We start from the raw sequence: 8,706 nt of genomic DNA, 5'->3' as shown, positions 1-8,706 counted from the left end.
TAGAGGTAGAACGACTCGTATATGTGTTGAGAAGGAGAGACCCAGCTATGACTTGAGGGAGATCGGTCGACATCCATACATAACTGAAGGACGGGAAATATGATGGGACAGAGAGAGAGAGGAGAGAGAAAGGGAGGGAGAGGGAGGGAGAGGGGTAGAGTGCTGGATGGGTGATGGAGTTGCTTCTCGGAGATGTTGGGAGAGGCCTACTAGACAAACTGAGGGTGGAACTGCAATGTTATCAATAAGAGTGGGGATGTGTTTCTGTGGGTGCCTGTGCGTGATAGATCTGTCAGGACGCATCCATGGATGATGAAGGGGAACCATGTGTTTGGTAAGCAAACCTAACTAGGTCGGTAGATCAATTGTTGTTTGTCGGAGGAAGGGATAGACACAACTAATGAGGTAGATCGATCGATGTGTGGGTAAAAACGAGTTATAAAGACCTAGCTGGCGATATGTATAGCGAGAGATCGGTCGGTGTACGTCCATTTGTTAGAGGCAAATAAGGCCCAGCGAGACGGATAGACAGAGAGAATGGAGCTAGGAGGTGGTGCGAGAGGCCCAACTACTAGCTAGATAGGGGGAGGAGTGTGCGGTTGTGAGATCGATGAAAAGAGGGGTGAGAGTTTACACGTGTGTCTGACCATATGAGAGACACGAGGCAAGGACACATAAAGGAGGAGATTGAAGCCGTGTGTGTATGCTGTAGGCAGGCATCGCTGGAGAGGTTTATCGATCGGTTTGTGTCGGAAAGGAGTGGAGACGCTGGAAGAACGACCTAAAGAAAAAAATGAATGTGCCCGGTGGATAGAATGCCGAGGGAGGGGGAGGGTGAGGAGGGCGTGTGCATGCACGAGAGAAAGTTAGTGGTAGCTACAAAGGATAGAGGATTGTGTGGGTGTAAGAGACTAACAAATATCATAATTTTATATGAAAGCGGATTCATATATTTGAATAGGAGACCATAGTGTTTTAAACATTGCATGCATGAATATAGCGGTGATACACGTGCTGTGCACATGTTATACCATAATGTGATAATGCATGGCGTTTGCAACTCACAGCTAAATGCCGAACAATCTAAACCATACTATACATCAAACAATCTCACATTTTATTTGAATTTGTGATAATGTGCGGCGTTTGCAGCTTACAACTAAATATCGAGCAATCTAAACAATACTATATATCGAACATTCTCACATTTTATTTGAATTTGTGGTATTGTGTGGTGTTTGCAACTCACATCAAAATACTTGTAGGCGTAGGGGGCGGGGCACCATACATAATGTGATAAACACATTATACATATGAGACATGGTTTAGATTATGAAGATCTAGCTAGAGCTAGAAATGTAATGTGATTTGAAATCAAAATAAAGTGGATTCAAAAAATCTAGTTCGAGTTCATATAGTACACATAGTTCATATGTAACTCGAGACTGATCATGTGGTGTGCTATGAAGATAATACACAAACGATGGTTTAACTTTTTTTTTGACCTTGAAAACAGAAGGAGAGGCTCCTACTGTGTTGTATTAAATAAAATAGGAGTTACATCTTATGTACAAGCTCATGAGGGAAGACCCTCAGATGGCGGGGGAGGATAAAGGAAACTAGTGGAAGCTAATACAAGTAGTGGATGACTGAAGGATCAGTGGAGACGAGTAAAATTACAAAGCTAGGGCAAATAGAGTAATGTAGTCCCATTGAGCTTTGTCTACTCTAAATTTGATCCAGAGGAGGTCCTCCTTAGTCCTTCCCCTCCAAGCAGCCAAAGAGGGACGTATCTGCCTGAAAATAAAGTTATTCCTTTCCTTCCAAATATTCCAGGCCACAATTCCCACAAATTCAAAGAAGAGTTCCCCGTTAAAAGATTGTCTGGCAGCTTGGAAGGCATCAATCCTGGAGTGGTGTAAGTTCCACGTAATCCCCACTTTATGCCAGCAAGAAGAGCTAAAGGGACACGTGAAAATTAAATGCTCAATGGTTTCCTCCACCCCAGCGTTACAAAGGACGCAATTGAAACCTTCATTGATGTTATAATGCCACCTCCTGAGCATGTTCCTGGTATTTAACCTGTCTGCTAGCAGAAACCATATAAATACCTTGAGCTTCATATGTAGCTTAGACTTCCAGATCCAAGCGAAAGGAGGAGGTGCCACAATATCCTTATGACAGTGTTCATAGAATTTTTTGGGGGCGTACACCTGTCCCTAGACATAACTCCAAGAATCCACTGCATCCGAGTGATTAAGGCTGTCCGGTTTAAAAGAAAGCACTAATTGCAATTCCTCGAACGCTTCAGGCGAGAGGGGGATGTGGAACATGTCAGACCAATCATTAGATGCATAGAACTCAACGACCGAGCAGTCCACGTTAATTACAAAGGAAAAGAGACATGCAGAACGGAGTGCTAGAGGATCCTCATGCCATTTGTCATGCCACATGGCAATATTTTTACCATCACCAACCAACGGGGAAGATATACCTCTGAAAATAGGCATAAGCTTGCAAATTTGTTTCCACCAAAAAGAACCACAAAGCGGGGACGCGTGAGGCACAGAGTTCAAATAATACGAGTCCCAAATGAGTCTGACCCAAGGCAGCTCGGCTTTATTATAGAATTTATCAAGAAATTTGAGCAGGAGACTCTGATTTTGGACTTTGATATTAACAACACCCAGACCCCATGCGCCTTGGGGGCACAAACTCTTTGCCAAGCAACCAAAGAGTTGCAGGATTCACCTTGCTCATTCTTCTTGGTCCAAACAAATCTTTGTCTGACCTTATCAAAGTAATTCAAAAAACCAGCATTAAGTTGCAACATGCACATTGCAAAATTGATCATGGAAGTAGCCACAGAGTTGACCAAAGTTATCCTAGAGGCGTGACAAAGAAGCGAGCAGGTACTGGACAATCTTCTCTCAACTCTATCCACCAGAGGCAGTAAATCAGTCATCGTAGGTTTGGTGGTACAAAGAGGGAGACCAAGGTAGGTAAAAGGCATTTTGCCAATTTTGCAGCCAAACCCAGAAGCAAGATTTGCAGCAACCGATGGGTCTACATTGATTGGCACCAAAAATGATGGTTTAACTTGACAATAATGATGATTGTAGATTTTATTAAAACAGAGAAACGAATTCAAATGCTTTGACTTCACAACAATCATTACTGTAGATCTTATTCAAATTTAGTTCATATTGAAGCGGTAGTATATATGTTTGGAATGCACTAAAACGATCATTTGAGTAGTAGGTTGCATGCATTATACACGTAGCGAAATATTTTAATCGAACATAACATGAATTCAATGTTTTGAATGACATTTGTAGTGCGCATTGATTTGGTACAGTACATGTTAGGCTTGTCCGAAAATTTCAACCCGCGCCTTGTTAGCCCGAAATACTTAAGATATATGTTTGTCTCGTTGTGCTCCTACAACTCCCTCCATCTCAACCCACGCCTTGCTATTCCAAAATTACAACGTGCGTGAAAACTCCCACCTCCTGTGAAATCCCGACAAGTGAAATGCCCGTGGTACCCCTGAACTGAAACAACCGCCTCAAATCGGTGGGGGGTACTTTCGTAACTTACCCCAACATTCCGGACAAGCGCGTCTCGAAGCCATGGTTCCCCACTGCCATCCCATCCGCCCACCTATTCGTACACCGAGGCCGCGAGAACCCGCGATGAAACCACACACCCTGCTCCGTCCGCCACCCAGCCGGAGCCTCTTCCCCGACGATGTCGTCCACAGCAACACCTCGACGTCCCTCATCCACCGTACCGGATGAGGATCCGTCGTCGATCTCATCGTCCCGCCGGTTCAGCCACCCCGTCCTCCACCTCCAAAGAGCTGCCCCGACGTTCCACTCGTCTTTCGCGCCACCTCCATTCCCACACCGCCGTCTTCACCTGCACTACCGGAAGAGCATCATCATCACCATTTCCTCAGATGAAGCTGCGGTCTAATCGGCGCCACCAAAGAGGTTGTACACTAATCGCCGCATTTTCTTCTTGATTCGATCTCACGGTGCTGCCGGCGCTCTGTCCCGAGCCGACACGGCGCGGCTCCATCCACGGCGGCATCGCCGGCCACTTCCTCCATGACGTCGCTCCCTCGGCGGTGACGTCCACATCAGTAGGAGCTGGTGCTGCTTTAGCTCTCGCTCGCGCTGCTGCTCTGCTCTTGCTCTCGATCCCCTGCCTGGTCTGCTCTTGCTATTTCTCTTGCTCACGCTGCTGCTCTCGCTCTTGCTCTTGCTTGTGATGCTGCTCCGATTTGGCTACACTGCAGTCGACTGAATCGACTTTTGGGTCAGTCAATTTTCAAGGGGTGGGCTCGCCGGGGTGAAGGAAGAATCAGCCGCAGCGGGGAGGGGGGCTCGCCGGAGAGGTACCCCACTATCTATCTTAGGGTTCAGGATGGGGGCGGTGGTCGCTGGCGGTGGCGGGGCGTTGGCGGGGCGGTGGCGTGGGGATCGCCGGAGAAAAAGCTCGGCACGGGGGGACCTAGAGGGATGGCCGGGGCGGCGGCGGACCGGCTGTGGGGAGTGTTGTCGGGGAGGGCGGGGCGGCGCACCGCCGGCTGCTACGTCTTGAGCTTGCGTTGGTTTTCCTCGAAGAGGAGAGGGTGATGCAGCAAAGTGTAGCGTAAGTATTTCCCTCAGTTTTGAGAACCAAGGTATCAATCCAGTAGGAGGCTCCTCAAAAGTCCCACGCACCTACACAAACAAACTGAGAACTCGCAACCAATGCAATAAAGGGGTTGTCAATCCCTTGACGGCCACTTGCGAAAGTGAGATCTAATAAAGATAGTATGATAAGATAAATATATTTTTTGTATTTTATAAGATAGATGCAAAAAGTAAAGATGCAAATAAAGTAGATTGAAAGCAAATATGATAAGAGATAGCCCCAGGGGCCATAGGTTTCACTAGAGGCTTCTCTCAAGATAGCATAAGTATTACGGTGGGTGAACAAATTACTGTCGAGCAATTGATAGAAAAGCACATAGTTATGAGATTATCTAGGCATGATCATGTATATAGGCATCACGTCCATAACAAGTAGACCGACTCCTGCCTGCATCTACTACTATTACTCCACACATCGACCGACTCCTGCCTGCATCTAGAGTATTAAGTTCATAAGAACAGAGTAACACATTAAGCAAGATGACATGATGTAGAGGGATAAACACATGCAATATGATATAAACCCCATCTTGTTATCCTCGATGGCAACAATACAATATTTTTCTTGCAACCCTTTCTGTCACTGGGTAAGAACACCGCAAGATTGAACCCAATGCTAAGCACTTCTCCCATGGCAAGAAAGACCAATCTAGTAGGCCAAACCAAATTGATAATTTGAAGAGACTTGCAAAGATCACTCAATCATACATAAAAGAATTCAGAGAAGATTCAAATATTATTCATAGATAAACTTGATCATAAACCCACAATTTATCGGATCTTGACAAACACACCGCAAAAAGAGTTTACATCGAATAAATCTCCACAAGAGAGGGGGAGAACATTGTATTGAGATCCAAAAAGAGAGAAGAAGCCATCTAGCTAATAACTATCACTACTAGGAAAAACCCTAGCAGTAGCGCTGGTTTTGTGCTCACTAGTAGCGCGGGTAGGTGCGCTACTAATAAGGTGCTACAGCTATTGCTTAGCAGTAACGCGTGCCCGCACGCGCTACTGCTAGGACAAATAGCTGCAGCGTTTGTTCACTCCCACGCTACTGCTAATATAACTACTTGCAGCGTGTTTTCTCTCCATCGCTACTAGTATTATTTTTTTATTTTTTTATTTTTAGTGTATTTATGCGCCATCGTACAAATATTGGTACAATACCAGTTATGAGGTTTACATCATTATGTCCATAACAGTGTGTCAAATGAAGGTGGATTAGGTTCAAGTGGAGGCAATATGTGGTGCATGTCAAAAGTATACTACTAATCCAAACTTGATCTAGTTTGGACTAGTAGTACTTTCGATGTGCACCACAAGTTGCCTCCACTTGAATCTAATCCGCCAGCACAAGCTATTTAATCATCATCATAGTCATTACCACCAACAGTATTTATTTAATCACCACTAACACTAGCTAATAATAATCATCATAGTCATTACCACCAACACTAGCTATTTTATCATCATAGTAATAGTGTAGCACATCATCATCCTCAAACTCATTTCTAGCTAGCTAATCACTCATGCTGCTCTCTCTTAGGTAAAATAACATAAAACATGTATAGCTCTCCTCCTTGATCAAGTTGGAGCATGCAGACGAACCTGTCTCCTAATCGTGGGTAGCGCATCTATTTTCTGCCCCCTAGTACTTCTCTGCGCTCCCCCATCACATATTTGGTCCAGTCTTGCACTATTAAGCATCCATCACTAATCTTGAATGCACGAAAGTAATCTGTAGGATATCTTGGCCGTAAGCTGATAATACTCATGGTACCTTTAGTCTCGATCCCATAAGGCACAACATTCATCGGGAGTCCCTGTTGAAGAACATCGTATGGTAACATACTTCGCAATGAAGTTTAGCTTCAAAAATAATGTATGAAAAAGATGCACTGAGGACAAATAGTAAAAATCTTACCATCCTTCCTAAATAGATGTGACCGTAGTTCATTACGTACACTATTGGTCGCACATTTTCAGTACTAATATTTCTAAATGCAGGAAGAAAATTTGTCTTGACAGTATCAAGATCCTCAAGCCATGAAACATAATGACTGAGCTCCTCGCAGTTGAGTTCAGCCCCAGGACATTATATATACGGTCCTGACTACCAAGCGCTGGACATGTTTGCTTGCACCGAAATAAGCTGACAATACAAATTAGTTGTCAACTATTTTTGAATAAACAATATCAAAGACATAAATATGGTTGAGAAACTTACATAATGGTATAACTGGAGGCGTCTGCACATCGACCCAGATGTCGGTATTACCTTCAATATCATCTTCCAGACGAATATCATCTTTCAGCATAAGTCTTGCATAGCGCTCGCCATGTTTTGCATCCAAAATAGGTGTAGTCGTATGAATTGTATAATTTTGCATGGAAAATATAACCATACTCGGTCTTCAAGTAAACTTTCTTTACCTCCGTAGTATGACTAAAACCTATCTTATCCAATACAAAAACTCTTGCATGGCAGGGGATACACTAGTAGAATAGTAAAAAATATATAAGTTGAAGCAAATGAAGCAGATGTCATGCTTAATTACGAAAAAAGATTTGTCATTGTGACTTACTGTATCCGCTTCGAAGTTCTCGTCCAGCTTGATGCTGAAGCGCCTATCATCATCTAGGAAGATTCCGTCGCACAGGCCGCGCTCGTCTTCGCAGTATTTGCAAATACTGAAATCCTTTTCGTCGTCAGACATTTCCTATGTTCATAGTTAAAACATTAATTGAAAATCGATCGAAGACAACTACCAGGATACTCAACACACAAATCCGGGGCACTCGATATTTCCTACATATTCTGGCACAAGTCATGCCAAAATTCACGGAAAAATCTGGCATGACCTTTGCTAAAATAGGACATATCAAGCGCCTGAAATTTGTCGGAACGGAAATGAATCAACACTCCGGCAAAACATATGCCACTCGGAGGTGTAACCTGCAAACATGACTGGCCACTTGGATATTGAGCAACACAAGATATACATTTCAAAATATCTTATAGGACTCAAATTAGCATGCATTCAATAAGCAAAAGTAAATCATCTCATGCGTTCGTACATCGTCGAATATTATCACTAATACATCACGAATAGTGTCATACATATAACATCACTAATACAACTAAAACCCTAGCACACGACGGGTATCGGCGCGGGCGGTGGACACCCACAGAGAAGGAACCATCACGGGATCATAGCTCCAGTGAGATCCCTGGAGAACCTGCCAGGTATTAGAAAACAACCTGTGCTCCAATGCAAACAAGTAGCGACGGACGTGCGCGTCCTCCTCACTGACACGGTGATGCACCACCTCCGCGGAGTCCTCGAGCCTCTGGATCGTCACTGGCCCACGCGACCGCCACCAAAGAAGGTTCGGGTCAACGACAGGTTGGCTCCTCACCAACCCGCGCCCCCCGGTAGGTAGCGCCTCCCAGTACCACCCCGGCGGAGCCCAGTCCCGGACATGGCCGATCAGGTCAAGCAGGTGTCGTCCTCCGCCGACTCGATGACGAGGTTGTGGGATAGGCATCATCCAAGTCGAGGCGGGAAAAATTGCTTTAACTAAAAAATAGCAACAAGTTCTTACTAACTAGTTCTATTAATTCAACTAGTTCTTACTAAAAATAAACTTACTATAAATAAAAACATTCTTGTACCTAATTAGTACCTAGTTATTACTAACTAATTAGTACCTAGGAACTACTGCCCTAATTACCATCTAATTTGATGAACCTATAGGGGTGGAAAGTGGTAGCGGATATTCCAATTATCCAACTATAAAGTGAAATAAGTGGTCAAATTTTACTCGTTTTATGATTCATCTTAGAAATTTGATTCGTTTTCACCCTTACATGAACCCTAACTCATTTGAGCCGCATCCGCATCCGATTTGTTTCCACTCTTACATGAACCCTAACTAATTTGATGCAACTAAAATATAAAGAAACCCTAGGCAGAGGTAGGGGAGAGGGAGGAGCGGG

The sequence above is a fragment of the Triticum dicoccoides genome, chromosome 4A (assembly GCF_002162155.2).
Source record: "Triticum dicoccoides isolate Atlit2015 ecotype Zavitan chromosome 4A, WEW_v2.0, whole genome shotgun sequence".
NCBI lineage: Eukaryota > Viridiplantae > Streptophyta > Magnoliopsida > Poales > Poaceae > Triticum > Triticum dicoccoides.
Note: the sequence above shows the minus strand (reverse complement) of the source record.